Source organism: Phyllobates terribilis, unplaced genomic scaffold (assembly GCF_046119375.1).
Source record: "Phyllobates terribilis strain yellow unplaced genomic scaffold, ASM4611937v1 Scaffold_13__5_contigs__length_258822181, whole genome shotgun sequence".
Taxonomy (NCBI): Eukaryota; Metazoa; Chordata; class Amphibia; order Anura; family Dendrobatidae; genus Phyllobates; species Phyllobates terribilis.
The window spans coordinates 245,200,592-245,217,810 of record NW_027362773.1 but is presented as its reverse complement, the minus strand read 5'-3'; the positions used below and the strand labels follow the sequence as shown (position 1 = coordinate 245,217,810).

General features: G+C 41.6%; 1 protein-coding gene across 1 annotated transcript in view; it reads left to right on the top strand.

The window, feature by feature from the left end:
* CUNH16orf78 (chromosome unknown C16orf78 homolog) overlaps nt 1-17,219 on the top strand; it is a 239,201-nt gene that overhangs the window by 57,886 nt on the left and 164,096 nt on the right. The window contains exon 2 of the mRNA XM_073657952.1: nt 9,169-9,485. The gene's annotated coding sequence lies outside the window, so the exon portion shown is untranslated. The remainder of the gene's footprint in view (nt 1-9,168; nt 9,486-17,219) is intronic.

Genomic DNA, 17,219 nt, shown 5'->3' with positions numbered 1-17,219 from the left:
GGGGTCCGCTATCTACAGAGTTGTTCTCCTCTTGAATCTGTACATTTGACCTCTGTAAAAAAAATCTGAGAGTTATGGAGGTTCAGTAGAGGCCCCATGCAGTTAAATAGGAGCCCTGTTGTGACTCGGTACCAAATGGAGCCATAATATGAATATAATGTATTTCAATGCACTATTATTTAATAGTGTAAATTATTTGTAAAAAGACCCTTGTGGGGTACAAAATGCCGAAACTGGTTGTGTCCTTTGTGGGTTTAATTTTGTATATTGTACGTTCATTCAAACCAATAAAGATTTTATATATGTACACACACATATATACGGTATATAGATATGGGATGGAGGGATTTTATTTTCAAAGACTGTTTAGTTTAAATATTATTATTAACAATATAAATATTTTTTGGAGTTTTCACAAAAAATAGTTGTCTTTGTATGTTATTGAGAATTACAAATATATGTCTACCCCGAGTGTTATTAGTAGTAGTAATATTATGTCTATGTAAAGATTACAGAACTATTTTTACTAGTGTTCCGTCTGGTTGAGCCTGAAACAATAGTAAAGTGATAGGATGCTGTACTGTAACTTGCTATTTCTGATGTCTAAACCAGATTACAACTTTTAATAGCAGTAGACCAAAATTGATAATAAGCTGATGAATGTGAATGTGACCTGACAACGTGTCTTCCTCCTCCGCAGTTCTTGTTACACCAGCGCCATCTGCTGTGCTCAGTGGTAATGAGAGGCAATACATCACAAACTTGTTACTGCTTCGGCTATAAGGCCTAATTGCATTTCTGTTAGAATACAATTATGAAATTCTAATATTCAAGGAAATAACCGATGGAACCTAACTTTTTTTTTTTAGAAAAACAGCAAAAAAATCTCACAATAGGCACTGCTGCATTTGTACATGGGAGAGTAGTGCGCACAAAGCTGTATGGAGGCACAGGGAGAGTCTGTGCCCCTGTAATATGGAGCTACAGGCGGCCACTGCAGGGTGCAATGTCTTTAAGGGCTCGTGCCGACTACCCTACAAAACATCGGATTGCATTCGGACCAATGTTAGTTACATATGTGAATATGTTTTTAATCAAAACTACAGCAACCAGAAAAGTAAGTTACACATCGCTAGAATCAGGGTCTCAGCGCCTACATCCTGCTGCTCTCAGATGGGGTAGCAAAAAAACAGGTGACAGATTCCCTTTAAATACATCCCACCCAAAAGTGGATGTTCCGTTCCAGTCTTGGAATTTGTCCAGAAATACTCTGCAGTGACAGTAAAGTTGAAATACAATCTTAATGTTTTGCTATAAAAAAAATAATAATAATTGTGACAATTGTTTTATGAAGCATTTATATATTTTATCCTTGGTGTAAAACATTAAAAATGAAGCTTTTTAGTAAAACAGATAAATTAATCAACGCTGCGATTCACGCTATGTCGTATCTTCTAGAACTTAATGGAGTATACTATTGTCAGTGTCTGTCCCATGCCATTAATGTCATTTAGGGTGAATATAGATGAACTGTAGTAGGTGACGCTGCTCTGCTTGACCTTGTGTCTTCACACTGTAACTGCTGAAATAGCTCGATTTATTTGCCATTGTGGTGAGCACCTCCATCTTTTCCCCATTCTTGCTTGCCACAGGAGTATGCTAACGAGCCCCAGTGCAAAATATTTAACAGGACCCTAGCCCATCATGTGCCATATAAGTAGCTGGTGTCTTTATGTCACAGAGGGGCCATTTGGCTTCATAAGTAAAATGAAATGACGTGGCTCTGACCCCCTATTAACTCCTTCACGACATATGACCTATATTTACGTCATAACTCTGGTCCCTGCCTTTGATGCGGGCTCACACGCTGAGCCCACATCTTTCCCTGCACATGACGGCTGATTTGTGCTTTTACCAGCCACGGGTGGAGCAGAGGTGTTAACCTGTTAAATCCCGCTATCAATCACTGACCGCGACATTTAACATGCGCCGACGGTGTCACAGGTCATTTCATACTCCCATCGGAGGGCTCGTGACGTGATCGCGGGATGCCGATGCATTGTCATGACAGCCAAGAATCTGCTTATGACCCAGGTGCCTATTATTATGAGCCTCCTGTGAATGTGATTTCTGCTATACATAGCACTGCTATGTAAAGCACAAGCGATTGGACGATCACAGCTTCAAGTCCCCTAAGGGGACTATTAAATACAATAAAAAAAAATGTAAAAGAAAAGTTTTTAAAATATGAAAAAAAAGTTTAAATCACATCCCTTTTGCCCCACTGAAAATAAAACAATTTAAAGAAAATTAAAAATACACATATTTGGTATTGCTGTGTTCAGAATAGTCCGATCTATCAAAATATAAAATAAATTAATCTTGTAAACAGCGTAGCGAGAAAAAAAGTCTAAATGCCAGAATTAGCTTTTTCTGGCCACCACAACATTGCAATACAATGGAAAAAGAGGCAATGAAAACATTGTATCTACCCCAAAATAGCATCAGTAAAAATGTCAGCTCAGGGTGCAAAAAATAATCCACCACACAGCTCCATATCTGGAAAAATGAAAACATTATGGGTCTCGAAAAATGACGACAAAAGCAATACATTTTTTTCATACAAATTTCCAAAATGTTTTCACAACTTAAATTAAAAAAAAAAACTATACATGTTTGGTATCTGGGTATTCGTTCTGACCTGGGGAATCGTATTACCAGATCAGTTTTACCATATAGTGAACATGGTAAATAAAAAAAGCACAAAAAACAATTGTTGAATTGCCATTTTTTTGCCGTTTCACCTCACTTGGAATTTTTTTGCCGTTTTCCAGTGCATTATATGGTAAAATCAATTCAAAAGTACAACTCATCCCACAAAAAAATCAAGCCCCAATACTGATATATTCATGGAAAAATAAAAAAAGTTATAGCTATTGGAAGGAGAGGAGGAAAAAAACAAAACCTGAAAATAGTCCGGGGCTTAAGGAATTACTCTATATTGTATTTTATATTATCTATAAATATTGGACCTGAATTATTGCATTTGCACTTTTTTATGTCTAGTTTTTCCTGTTTTGTTGTTTCATTTGCGCCTAATTCTTCTTTTAATTTACATTTTTTATTAAAGTCTATTTTATATATTTAAATGTTTTTTTTAAATGTTCACCATTGTGGTTGAAGTTTCCATAATGTTTCCAGACATTTCCACCCAATTCATTTGCTGTAACTTTTAGGAAAAAAATGCTAAATTTGCTGCAAATGTTCTCCAGTCCCCACCTCTCTGGAGTGTTTTTATCTATGCTAGGAAATTTGATTTAATTTTTGTGCCATTTTGTGAAACGTGCCAGTTGCAAAAAAAAATGTTGGGGACACAAATAAAGAACATTTTTTCACTTTGAACAAAATTCACAAACCGTGAAAATTTAAGAATTTTGTGCAAAAAAAATGACAAAGAATAGAAGCAGACAAAAAAAGAAAAGGATCTTAAAAAAAAGTGCAAATGATGAATCAGGATCAAATATATAATATATTGTATGACACATATCTAAACTAACCTTAGAAAAGAGTGTCAGCCTTCAGCATGAGTCTTCTCCCCAGCCCGCGAAGTAACAAACTATAAATATGGTAGAGAGCGCAAATTACTATTTCTTTTTCTTAAAATGCAAATATCCATTTGCATGTTCGAATTCGCATTATCATGGTAAGATGTAATCCTAAATATGGCGTAGCTGTTTTAAGAAAATGTGTAATATCATATTATACATTCTCCATGCAAAATGAAATTTAATAATAATAATAATAATGATAATAATAAAAGTAATTCAAAATAGCTTCCTACCTATTCTTTTTTTCCTTGCAGAGAACATAGAATAGCACGGAAGTGACTGACATGATCCAGCTTAAATGTCCACATAGGGAGAGACCTGTCAATTTAGGAGAGGATCGAGAAGCCAACGAGGACCGGCCTCTTAGATTTTCTTAACCAACATTTCAAAATATGTTTTCTCTAAAAATGCAGCATAGTTTCAGACTAAAACAAACACGGCTGCAATAGCACCACCAAGCTCTGATTCATGTTGCCCATGCTTCGGGCTGCATGATCCGCCAGTCAGGTACCCTTTAATGAAGAGGGTGAATGCTTAGTATTCCAATTGCGCACTGTGAATATTTTTATATTGTTCTGTATCACACAATAAAATGGATTTAGAATAGGTCATCAATGTCTGCTCGGTGGGGATGCAGGATGTCAGGCAGGTTGTTAGCAGGTTCTGCTGAGACCATCAACAGTGTACGTCAGAGGGGCGTACTAAGCTATTTAATTTGGGGGAGTCAAGAGAGCCTGAAATTGTGATGTATTTCAAGCTGGTGTGGTGTGCCAAAAAACTTATGTAAGAAATATTGTTAATATATTGCGAAGGCAACTTTTATTTCACATTACACTAGCAGATAATGTATAAGGCCATGCTGATAAGACCATGTGATTTGTCATCTAGCTGTACTTCTAGGGCACTTTAAAGAGAGCAAGAACATGTGTAGTGCATCATCACTCAAATATGCTCTGCCCAACGTATGACATTTCACTAACAAATAGTACATTTTACCCAATTCATCACACTCCAAAATGAACCCAAAGCCTCCCAAAAAATACAAACCACACACAGATACATCAGTCACTGTATATTATAATAAGGGAGGACATTGTATATAGTAATAAGGGAGGACATTATATGTAATAGAGGATGAACCTATACATATTAAAGGAGAACAATATATAGATAGACATATCTAAGGATGTATCAACTTGGTGATTTGTGTATATACTTACCGTTTATGTTTCTATTGTATAAAAACTACAGTATAACTTTAACAGTAGTAAGCGTATGCTGGGAGTTTGTTTTTTTTCAGAAGACAGAATTTTACCACCCATCATGACTCTGCAGACTACACAGTGATCACACAGTACATTTATGTCTAGTGACTTAAAAGTAACATCTCCTCTTTTCAGAGTCGGTTTCTTTTTTTTTCTCCACCAAGCCCCAGACTTTCATGGTGATGCCACGCTTTCATGGTGATTTGGCATATAACTTTGCTTGGAAACTTTAGAGGGCGGAAATCTAGGGTACTCTGAAAAGTACAAAAAAAGTATCACTAGGGAACTGGGAAGGGATTATATGCAGGAGAAAGTAGGCACATATCTAGATGAACATTTTGTAAGGTGCCCAGGACGGTAGCCGTGGGCATGCTGCTGCTCCAAAACACCCTTGCACTTTACAAGCAAACAGTTTTCCAGTCCATAAGTGTTGTGCTGTGTGTAGTGCATTGTACTTACTTGCAGGCCGGAGTCCTTTGCTATCTCCACATCCTCAGTTCCAGGACTAGCCGCACACATCAGGGGACACCCAATTAGTTTTAACAAATTCAACTTCACTGACCAGTTCAAGTACATCAGTCTTTATCAAGCAGTATTGAGCACAGCACTGTCCGGTTCAAGTTCCATTAACACAGTACATTTCAAGCCTTTGCTTACGTTCAGCTCGGACTATCCCTACTTCAACAGGTCCTGTTAGCCCTAGGGATTCCAAGTCTTGCACTTCAGTATTCCCAAGATAGGTTTCCCTCACGCGGTTCCCCGTCCAGCTACCTCTGCATGGAAGGGATTACAACACTCTCCTCGGTGCCTAGTTTGGGCCATAGGCCCGGAAGTTGCGGTAAGGTCTGCAAGACATTTGGTATGACCTCATACCACCAGAATGTTTTCTTCCCACTGTGCTTTCAGCTCACCGCACTTGAACTTGAACTTGACACGAACCTCACACGAACTCTATCTCATACTAACTAAACCAGGAAATGGTTCCCTTTTACTGGTCTGAACCCCTCCCACTATGGGCTGGATCAATCATTAACAGTCTCTTTATTCTTTCTGCCCCAGCAATCTGTTGTTGGGCAAACTTAACCTTTCACTTGCTTAACTAAAATCACTATCTATCTCTAATCTAAGCATTAAACTATGTCCTATACTTTCCCTACACCTGAGCTGATTGCATGTTACTCACAATATGCATTACCTTTACAGTATTTACACAGCCACGGCAGGAGGGAGGGGGGGAGGAGGGTTGGAGCTCACCAGAGGAGTTTCTTTCACAGCTTCAGTTCATTAGAGGAGTCCATCAGGCGAGTGCCAAATCCGCTGGTGATAACAGCTAAGATAAAAAAATTTACACAGCAGCATCAGTACCTACAAAACATTACATTATACATTTTGTAGGTAGTTACATTACATTACTAAAAGCTACATTACACAGTACACACTTGACATGGCACAATAAAACACAGTTAAACCACACAACACTATTCTTATATGTCTTCAAGGGCGGGGACAGGGAAGTCCACACTCTTGCAGTTTCTTTTACAATACAGAGCATTTTTCACACAGAGATACCTTCCTCTTTTCTTTCTTGTCCTCTATCTTCACCCTTCCTCTTTACTTCACCACAGCCCAGCTCAGTACTACAGTCCAGCTTGTAAGAGTCCTATGCGCAACCCACGGTTCCGCATCTTTTTCTATTTAGGTGAGCTACTCAGCCATGATGGCCTTTACTTATCTCTTCTGTCCCTGACGCTCTTGAACGCCCGCCGGGGCACTCTCTTCATCTTACGTACTATTGTCTTCCATATTCTGTTCCATCTAGGCCTGTTATCTTTTGGAGTTTAAACTTTGGGCCACTCGGTTGGGCGTCAACTCCTAGGACTCATCTCCGATCGATCTCTCTGTTCGTTCAGTCACATCTTCTTTTTTTTCTCTCTGCTAGGATCTCTCTATCCTCTGTCTCCTCTCTCATTAAGAACAACCACGGCATGCGACATTGCTCAAATTAGACCTTAGGTCTTTTCTCTATGCACACTGGGCCCTTTCTGACTCACTACCAGGAAACTGTCTCTCTCCCTTCAGCCTTGCCTCTTACACTCTGGGCTAGTCCCAAACTTAACTCTAACTGTCTCTGTTAACTATCTGTTGCAGGACAGACAAACATCATAACACATTGCAACAATACAATGGGAAACATGAGCAGCATTTCCATCTCCTTACATAATGAAGGATAACACTATACTTAATAAGGGAAGACACTGTATGTAATGAATGATAACACTATACATAATAAGGGAAGACACTGTATGTAATGAAGAATAAACACTATACATAATAAGAGAAGACACTGTATGTAATGAAGCATAATGCAATAGATCATAAAGGTAGACGCTGTATACAGAGGGGTACTAAGGGATTCAGCACAAAGGGGGGTGCAACAGCCCATGTTTTGCAGAAATCTGTAAATATAGAGTGGGTATGGAAAGTATTCAGACCCATTTAAATTTTTCACTCTTTGTTTCATTGCAGCCATTTGGTAAATTCTAAAAAGTTCATTTTTTCTCATTAAAGTACACTCTGCACCCCATGACTGAAAAAAAACAGAAATGTAGAAATTTTTGCAAATTTATTAAAAAAGAAAAACTGAAATATTGCATGGTCATAAGTATTCAGTCCATTTGCTCAGACACTCATATTTAAGTCACATGCTGCCCATTTCCTTGTGATCCTCCTTGAGATGGTTCTACTCCTTCATTGGAGTCCAGCTGTGTTTAATTAAACTGATAGGACTTTATTTGGAAAGGCACACACCTGTCTATATAAGACCTCACAGCTCACAATGCATGTCAGACCAAATGAGAATCATGAGCTCAAAGGAACTTCCCAAGGAGCTCATAGACAGAATTGTGGCAAGGCACAGATCTGGCCAAGATTATAAAAGAATTTCTGCATTACTCAAGCTTCCTAAGAGCACAGTGGCCTCCATAATCCTTAAATGGAAGAAGTTTGGAACCACCAGAAGTCTTCCTAGACCTGGCCGTTCAGCCAAACTGAGCAATCGTGGGAGAAGAGCCTTGGTGAGAGAGGTAAAGAAGAACCCCAAGATCACTGTGGCTGAGCTCCAGAGATGCAGTAGGGATATGGGAGAAAGTTCCACAAAGTCAACTATCACTGCAGCCCTCCACCAGTCAGGCCTTTATGGCAGAGTGGCCTGACGGAAGCCTCTCCTCAGTGCAAGACATATGAAAGCCCACATACAATTTGCTCAAAAACACATGAAGGACTCCCAGGCTATGAGAAATAAGATTCTCTGGTCTGATGAGACGAAGATAGAACTTTTTGGTGATAATTCTAAATGGTATGTGTGGAGAAAACCAGGCACTACTCATCACCTGCCCAATACAATCCCCACAGTGAAACAAGGCGGTGGCAGCATCATGCTCTAGGGGTGTTTTTCAGCTGCAGGGACAGGACGACTGGTTGCAGTTGAAGGAAACATGAATGAGGCCAAGTACAGAGATATCCTGGATGGAAACCTCTTCCAGAGTGCTCTGGACCTCAGACTTGGCCGAAGGTTCACCTTCCAACAAGACAATGACCCTAAGCACACAGCTAAAATAACAAAGATGTGGCTTCAGAACAACTCTGTGACCATTCTTGACTGGCCCAGCCAGAGCCCTGACCTAAACCCAATTGAGCATCTCTGGAAAGACCCGAAAATGGCTGTCCATCAATGGTCACCATCCAACCTGACAGAACTGGAGAGGATCTGCAAGGAAGAATATCAGAGGATCCCCAAATCCAGGTGTGAAAAACTTGTTGCATCATTCCCAAGAAGACTCATGGCTGTACTAGCTCAAATGGCTGCTTCTACTCAATACTGAGCAAAGGGTCTGAATACTTATGACCATATGATATTTCAGTTTTTCTTTTTTAATAAAGTTGCAAAAATTTATACATTTCTGTTTTTTTCAGTCAAGATGGGGTGCACAGTGTACTTTAATGAGAAAAAAATGAACTTTTTAGAATTTACCAAATGACTGCAATGAAACAAAGAGTGAAAAAATTAAAGGGGTTTGAATACTTTCCGTACCCACTGTACATGCATACATGTTTCTATCATGCAAAACTACAGATAGAGTAAGCATATCCTGGGTCACAAAGAAGACTATTATCACTTATCATCAGACTATAAAGTGACCATAGGTATGTTTAAACATTTGCATCTAGTGATTTATACGTATGTGAGTTTCCTCTTTACGGAGTTATTCTCTTTGTTTTGTTCTCATCTTCTTCAGACTTTCATGATGTCTCCCGGCCATGCCTTGCCTCTACAAAATCAGCTGCCAAGATTTGCCACCCTTGAATTAAAAATAAGACATTTTGCCCTCCTGAATAAGCCACTGTGCCCCCCATCCCTGACAAGTAAGCCAATGTGCCTCGTGGAATAAAAAGTGCAAGCCAAGCCCATGACAGCCAAGGTCGGGCTGACATCCCGGAATGAGCCCCTCTCTGTAAGGCGAGGATGTCCAGTCCACACATCCAGAAGTCATGAAGCATCTCCATGGAAAGTCAGGTCAACTGAATACATGGGTTACAGCACCCAGGCTGCTTGGTGAGTGAACAGGAATTTTTCCTCACTTTCCTCTATTAACTTTCCAGGTGGATGCTAGGGTAGATATTCAGCGTGGGTAGGCGAGTAAGCGGTATCTGGTTAAGGGATTTGTTTGTGTTAATGGGCCCTCTGTCTGTGATAGCATGGACTGAGTGTCCTCCAGGTGGAAATGTCAGGTTACGGGGCATTAAAGGGAATAGTGTGAGTAAAGACTGGCCCAATTGGGGTAGGGGGGATTGGCCTAAAGCGAATGTTTCAGTGTCTGTACAGATACAAACCATAGATAAAAAAAGGGAATATGCACCTTGCTTATGGCTTTTTTATGGCATATTAGGAGGTTCACATATGTTTTGTGGGACCCGTATTTGAAACAAGAAGTGAAGGAAAAATGTGAAAGAGGAAATAAGTTAAAATTGCATTACTACTATCATTGGAAAGGATTAATTTAGACAGGTAAAAAAAAGTACAAAAAGGAACATTTTTTTATTGGGTGCAAGTAGAGATGAGCAGATCAATCCGCAGAGGATTGAGTTTGAGTTGAATTTCCTGAAATTCTTCATTTCACACAAATTTCAAAATTTTGAGATTCGATCAGAGGTTCAAAACAAGAAAAACTTGTCCAGCACCATTTCTCACACTGGTGAAGCATCAGAAAGCAGTCTAATGTCCTTATGCCCTGCCGTATGGGCTTCAAAATAATGCCCTGCAGCTATAACATTTGATTATACCTTGTACAGTGATGCTCAGTACCTAAGCCCTCACAGATCAGCGGTTCCCAGTGGAGATCAGTGTATATGGCAGAGCCGTTTTCCATCTCCAGAGTCACTGGGTAAGTCTCTCTATTCTGTGAAGTGTAAGCTCTTATGGTCAGTGGGGTCCTTTCTCTCTATCTATTGCCTGTACAGTGTAACCTCTTATGGTTATCAAGGCCCTCTCTCTCTCCTGTAGAGTATAAGCTCTTATGATCAACGGGGTTCTCTCTGTCTCCTGTAGAGTGTAAGCTCTTATGGTCAGCAAGGTCCTCTCTCTCCTGTAGAGTGTAAGCTCTTATGGTTAGCAGGGTCCTCTCTCTCTCTCCTGTAGAGTGTAAGCTCTGTAAGCTCTTATGGTTAGTAGGGTCCTCTATCTCTCCTGTAGAGTGTAAGCTCTTATTTTCAATGAAATCCTAGCTGTCTCCTGTAGAGTGTAAGCACTTATGGTAAGTGGGATCCTCTCTTTCTGTCCTGTAGAGTGAATGCTCTTTTGGTTAGTAGGGTCCTCGCTCTCCTGTAGAGTGTAAGCTCTTAGGTCATTGGAGTTCTCTCTCTCTATTTCTTTCTCCTGTAGAGTGTAAGCTCTTATGGTCATCAGAGTTCTCTCTCTCTCTTTCTCCTGTAGAGTGTAAGCTCTTATGGTCATCGGAGTTCTCTCTATCTGTCTTTCTCCTGTAGAGTGTAAGCGCTTATGGTCAGCGGAGTTCTCTCTCTTTCTCCTGTAGAGTGTAAGCTCTTATGGACAGTAGGGTCCTCGCTCTCCTCTAGAGTGTAAGCTCTTATGGTCAGCAAGGTCCTCTCTCTAAGCAGAAAGGCAGTGCTATGGGACTATATTTTATTTCCTTTACGTATAGTACATAGGCAGTTTGTACGACACATATCTACAAAGAAGAAACCCCAAGAAAAATAAACTATGGATATGATATCGAGTACAAATGGCTATTCTTTCTTACCAGGCAAGCACACACATTTGCATGCTCATATTTGCATTTTCAAGAAAAATTTTAATCCTAAATATCATGTGTATCTGTTTTAAGAAACAGTGGTATTATATTACCCATAGGACTGTGCTTTATGCAAAATCGACTGCCAAAATCAAGCATGAATGCAGTGTGCTCATTTTCCTCATTTTCACTCTTGGATCAAAAGTTTAATTAAGCATAAACCTGATAAATACCTGATAATGTGAAACCCTCGCTCCTAATGACTGGCCAAATAGTCAGTTGCACCCTGCCTAGTGTAAGGTGGCGGTGTTCACACCGTGCAGTAACTGAGGCCGTGACCCAAGCAAGTCCAACATAAAAAACTTTATTCAGCAACTCACGGGCAAACAGAAAAGTCCTCCGGTTCACAGCCGGGCTAACATGAGTCCTTAAACAACGGTTGCCGTGGGTAACGGCCGCGCCGAGCCGCTAAGAGCCTGACGGGTGCCGAGTCTTCCCAGGCGTGGGTTCAGTCAAACTTTCCTGCTATGGTTCTAGCAGGTCCCAACACTGAACAACCCTAATCCTTAGTGCAGGGTTTTTAAAAGACCTGTGGCAAGAACCACTGGGAAAACCCAGGTTAGAGGGAGGAGGCCACCCCACTGCCTTCCTGTAGCTTCCCCCAAGAAATGAAGGCTCTGCTGGGTTTTACTAATCTGTCTTAGCCAGATAGCCTGACCAGGTCAATGCTCACCTTCATTCCTGCATTGCAGCCGCAGGTGAGTTTGTGACTGCAATGCACTCCAATGGATTTAATAGGTCTCTGCACACATTCTGGGGGATACCTCGTATACGATCCCGGTCACTGCCTCACATATCCCCCCCCTCTGTTCAAACTTGTGGGGTTGAACATTTGTCACCATACAGGGTGCCCGTGACAGGGCATCTGCGTTTGCCTGCGACTTCCCAGGGTGATGTTCTACAGAGAAATTGAAATTTTGCAGTGACAGGAACCACCTGGTGACTCGCGCATTCCTCTCCTTGGCATTCCTCATCCATACCAAGGGTGAGTGGTCCGTCACCAAGCTGAACTGACGCCCGAGTAAATAATAACGTAGTGATTCCAAGGCCCACTTAATAGCCAAACACTCCTTCTCTACCACGCTATAGTTTTTCTCTGCCGGGATAAGTTTTCTACTCAAGTAGGTGACCGGGTGCTCTTCACCATTCACTTTTTGTGACAATACCACCCCGAGGCCTACCTCCGAGGCGTCTGTCTGTACAATGAAGGTTTCCTTGAAGTTGGGGCTGATGAGGACCGGCTGTTCACAAAGGGCTACCTTCATGGACTGAAAGGCTTCTTCTGCCTGAGGGTTCCACCGAACCATTACCGATTTTTTTCCTTTCAAGAGATCGGTCAGGGCCGCCGTTCTCCCAGCAAAATTAAATATAAACTGGCAGTAATACCCAAGGATGCAAAGGAACGCCCTCACCTGCTTTGTACTTGATGGTTTAGGACAGTTTTTTATTACCTCAACTTTATTGATTTGGGGCTTGATAACTCCTCGGCCAATCACATACCCAAAATATCTGGCTTCCTCTAGCCCTATGGCACATTTTTTGGGGTTTGCCGTTAACCCCGCGGCTCTGAGACAATCCAGCACCGCTTATACTGTAAAGGACATATTAATATTAATGCTATCCAAGTGTAAAGGACATATTGATACTCATGCTAGAGCAACTCCATTTTGTCTGCTTGTTTCAAAATCATGTTATTATCACTCCTTGCATAACATACTTCTTTCTTTCTCTTCCCATGGAACTTTCCCATACTAACTTTTTATCTCAAGAACATTTTGTCAGAGACCCCGCTCCTGTTATCTAACTAGTCTAGGCCAGGATTGACCTTGTAAAATTTCCATAGTGCTTCGAACTAACGATGATAATATGACCATATATGTGTTTCCGTAATAATTGTACTAACATTGGTTAGTGTTATGTTCTGCTACCAAAGCTAAGGAAAGAGAGGAGATCTGTCCCTACTATAAGACTCAGCTGAATCCCTACGATGTAACAGGGAACCTGATCCTGCGATCAGACCTGCTAAAGTCCTAATCTAGTCTGTACGGAGACCTATAGATGTGAGGAGGGAATCCCTACAAGTACTAAGGACTGGGAGGAATATGGGACACCTCCTAACAGAAATAGTAGCAGACAGACGAACAAACAAAATAGATAGAACATAGAGGTCCGTAGACCAAGCAAACTAACAGAGTTAGATACAGAGCACAGGCTAGCTAGAAAGTAGATATACAATGAAGTCCAGCAAAGCCAGAAGGGCGGAGCAGGATTAAATAGGCCAACAAGGTCATGTGACCAGCAAAGGAAAAAAAAACTAACAGCAAGGTTCTAACAGTACCCCCCCTTCTAAGAGGATCCTCCGGATCCCCTAGGACCAGGCTTATCAGGAAATCTCCTGTGAAATGCTCTGATAAGTCTGGACGCGGAAACATCATCTGACCTCACCCAAGAGTTATCCTCGGGTCCGAAACCTTTCCAGGCCACAAGATACTGCAAACTACCTCTATACCGTCTAGAGTCAAGGATGCGAGAAATTTCATATTCCCCGTCCTCCACCACCGGAGGAACAGAGGCAGAGGCGTCACCATCCGACACAACAGCTTTTTTTAACAGAGAGACATGAAAGACCGGATTAATTCTCCAGGAGGTAGGAACCTCCAACCTAACAGCAGATTGGTTGACAACCTGAAGCACCTTAAAGGGCCCTACAAACTTGGGACCCAATTTCTTAGAAGGAATCCTCAACCGCAGATTCCTAGAGGACAACCAAACCATGTCACCAACAGCGAACAAAACCTCCTGTCGTTTCCTATCAAAGTAGTCTTTAGATTTTCTGTTGGCCTCCTGAAGATTACCACGCACATCCGTCCAAACTCTTTCCAAATCACCGGAAAAATTCTCCTCCTCAGGCACGGCAGATCCCAACTTGGAGAACGACCCAAACGACGGATGTCTCCCAGAACAACAAAAAAAAGGCGAACAACCAGCAGAAGAAGATGTATGATTGTTCAGAGCAAATTCGGCAAGTGGCAGAAACTCAGACCACCCCTCTTGATTGTCTGCCACAAAACAACGCAAGAACTGCTCAACATCCTGGTTTTTCCTTTCTGTCTGGCCATTAGATTCAGGATGATATCCGGACGAAAACGACAAATGAATTCCCAACCTGTCACAAAAGGCACGCCAAAAACGAGCCACGAACTGAGGACCCCTATCAGAAACAATGTCAGTAGGAACGCCATGAAGTCTGACAATTTCCTTGACAAAGGCCTTAGCGAGAGTTTTAGCGCAGGGCAGTTTGACGAAGGGAACCAAGTGACACATCTTGCTAAAACGGTCCACGACCACCCAGATGACAGTAAAACCCTCAGAGGAGGGAAGGTCAGTTATAAAGTCCATAGCCAAATGTGTCCAAGGAGCACTGGGGACCTCCAAAGGACAAAGCAACCCCGCAGCAGGAGTATGTGAGGACTTAGATCTAGCACATATAGTACATTGGCGCACCCACTTAATGACTTCCTTCTGCCATCCAGGCCACCAAAAACTGCGACCCACCAGTCTCTTGGTCTCAGAGATTCCGGGATGACCTGCCAACCGAGATTCGTGACACTCAACAAACAAATCTCTCCTAAAGGTCCCAGGCACAAACAACCTCCCATGAGGAGTGTTAGATGGGGCATTCTCCTGTGCTTTAAGAATCTCATCTTCCAAAACGGAGTCTAAAGCAGCTATCACAACACCTTCTTGTAAAATGTTTTCCTCTTTCTCAGCACCGACTATGGGAGAAAAACTGCGAGACAAGGCATCCGCCTTAACATTCTTAGTACCAGGGATGTAAGTAACGGAGAAATTAAACCGCGAGAAAAACAGTGCCCACCTAGCCTGACGGGCATTCAGGCGCTTGGCAGCATCAAGATATATCAGATTTTTATGATCCGTAAGAACCTGAACGGGAAATTCCGCACCTTCCAAGAAGTGGCGCCAGTGTTCAAATGCGAGTTTAATAGCCAATAATTCCCGATTACCAATATCGTAATTCAGTTCAGTCTCCGAAAATTTTTTTGAAAAAAAGGCACAGGGATGTAATCCATCCCCGTTATCCTGAGACAATACTGCGCCAACCCCCACAGAGGAAGCATCAACCTCAACCAAGAACGGCCTAGTAACATCAGGCTGCATAAGGATGGGAGCAGAGGTGAACCTCTCCTTGAGATACACAAAAGCTTCAATGGCCTCAGAAGACCACTGAACCGCATCAGCACCTTTCCTGGTGAGATCAGTCAGAGGTTTGACAATACTAGAAAAATTTTTTATGAATTTTCTGTAGTAATTGGCGAAACCCAAAAACCTCTGTATCGATTTCAAACCAATAGGCCTAGGCCATTCCTGCACAGCCTGAACCTTAACCGGATCCATCTCAAAACCTTTGCTGGAGATAATGTAGCCCAAAAAACTAATTCTCTGTACAGCGAACTCACATTTCTCCAGCTTAGCAAAAAGCGAATTGTCCATTAATAACTGTAATACCTCACGCACGCTCCGCCAATGAGACTCCAGATCTGGCGAATAAATCAAAATGTCATCCAAATACACAACCACATTTTTACCGATCAAAGGTCTAAGGATGTCATTAATCAGATTCTGAAAAAATGCAGGAGCATTAGTAAGACCAAAAGGCATAACCAGATTCTCAAAATGACCCACAGGAGTGTTAAAAGCAGTCTTCCATTCATCACCCTCCTTCATGCGCAACAGATTGTATGCCCCCTTAAGGTCAATTTTAGAGAACCACTTGGCCCCCAATAACTGGTTAAACAGATCAGGAATCAATGGCAGTGGGTAAGGATTGCGTACCGTAATTTTGTTAATCTCACGAAAATCCAGACAAGGACGTAAACCGCCGTCCTTTTTTTTTACAAAAAAAAATCCAACCGCCACAGGAGACTTAGAGGGCCTAATGTGACCGGCGGCCAAACTTGTCTGTATGTATTCCTCCAAAGCCTTCCTCTCAGGAATGGTAAGGTTAAATAAACGACTTTTAGGAAGAGTCGCTCCAGGGACAAATTCAATAGAACAATCATAGTCTCTATGGGGAGGCAAAACCTGCGATTCCTTCTCAGAAAAAACTCTCCAAAAATCCTGAATAGGAACAGGCAATTCTCCCCTATCCAAAGCTGCAATACGCCCGTTACAACACTTGTCATAACATTTATGGCTCCAGGATTTAATTTCACTGGTAGACCAATCCAGTACAGGATTGTGAAATTTTAACCAGGGCAAACCCAATATTACTGGAGAAGGCAAGTTATTCAACACTACCAAATCCAATTTCTCATGGTGAACACCATTAATAGTGAGAGGAAATTCACTGACCTTGAGAGTAATATTCTTCAAAGGGGAGCCATCCACAGAAACCACAGCAATGGGGGATGATAAAGGTTCAGGTTTTAAATTGAGTTTTTCCACGAATCCCCCATCAATTACATTCAGTGTAGACCCGCAATCAACAAACACCCGAAATTCCATTAATTTTTCCTGAGCAATCGTGGAAGCAGCTAAAAATATACCCTTGGAATTTAAACAGGCAATACGGGCGTGACTGACCATTTTTTTTTCTTTCTTCATACGAAGCTCACAGCCTTTAATCAAATGACCAGATTTTCCGCAATAGAAACACAAGCCTTCTGAAAAACGACGGTCTTTTTCTTGAGAGCGAGATGCCACCGATCCAATCTCCATCGGTTCACCACTGTTAGTACACACATTATCATAACCAGAAACTGACATAGCAGAGGATTTGCTCTCATTAACCCTAGCACGCAGTCTTCTATCCACCCGTATAGCTAATTGCATAGCCTGTTGCAAATCCTCAGGTGTAGGATAAGCAATTAGCAGGTCTTTAACCCTTTCACTGAGCCCAGCAAGAAATAGACTTTTCAGAGCAGAATCGTTCCACCCTGTTTGAGTGGACCAACGAC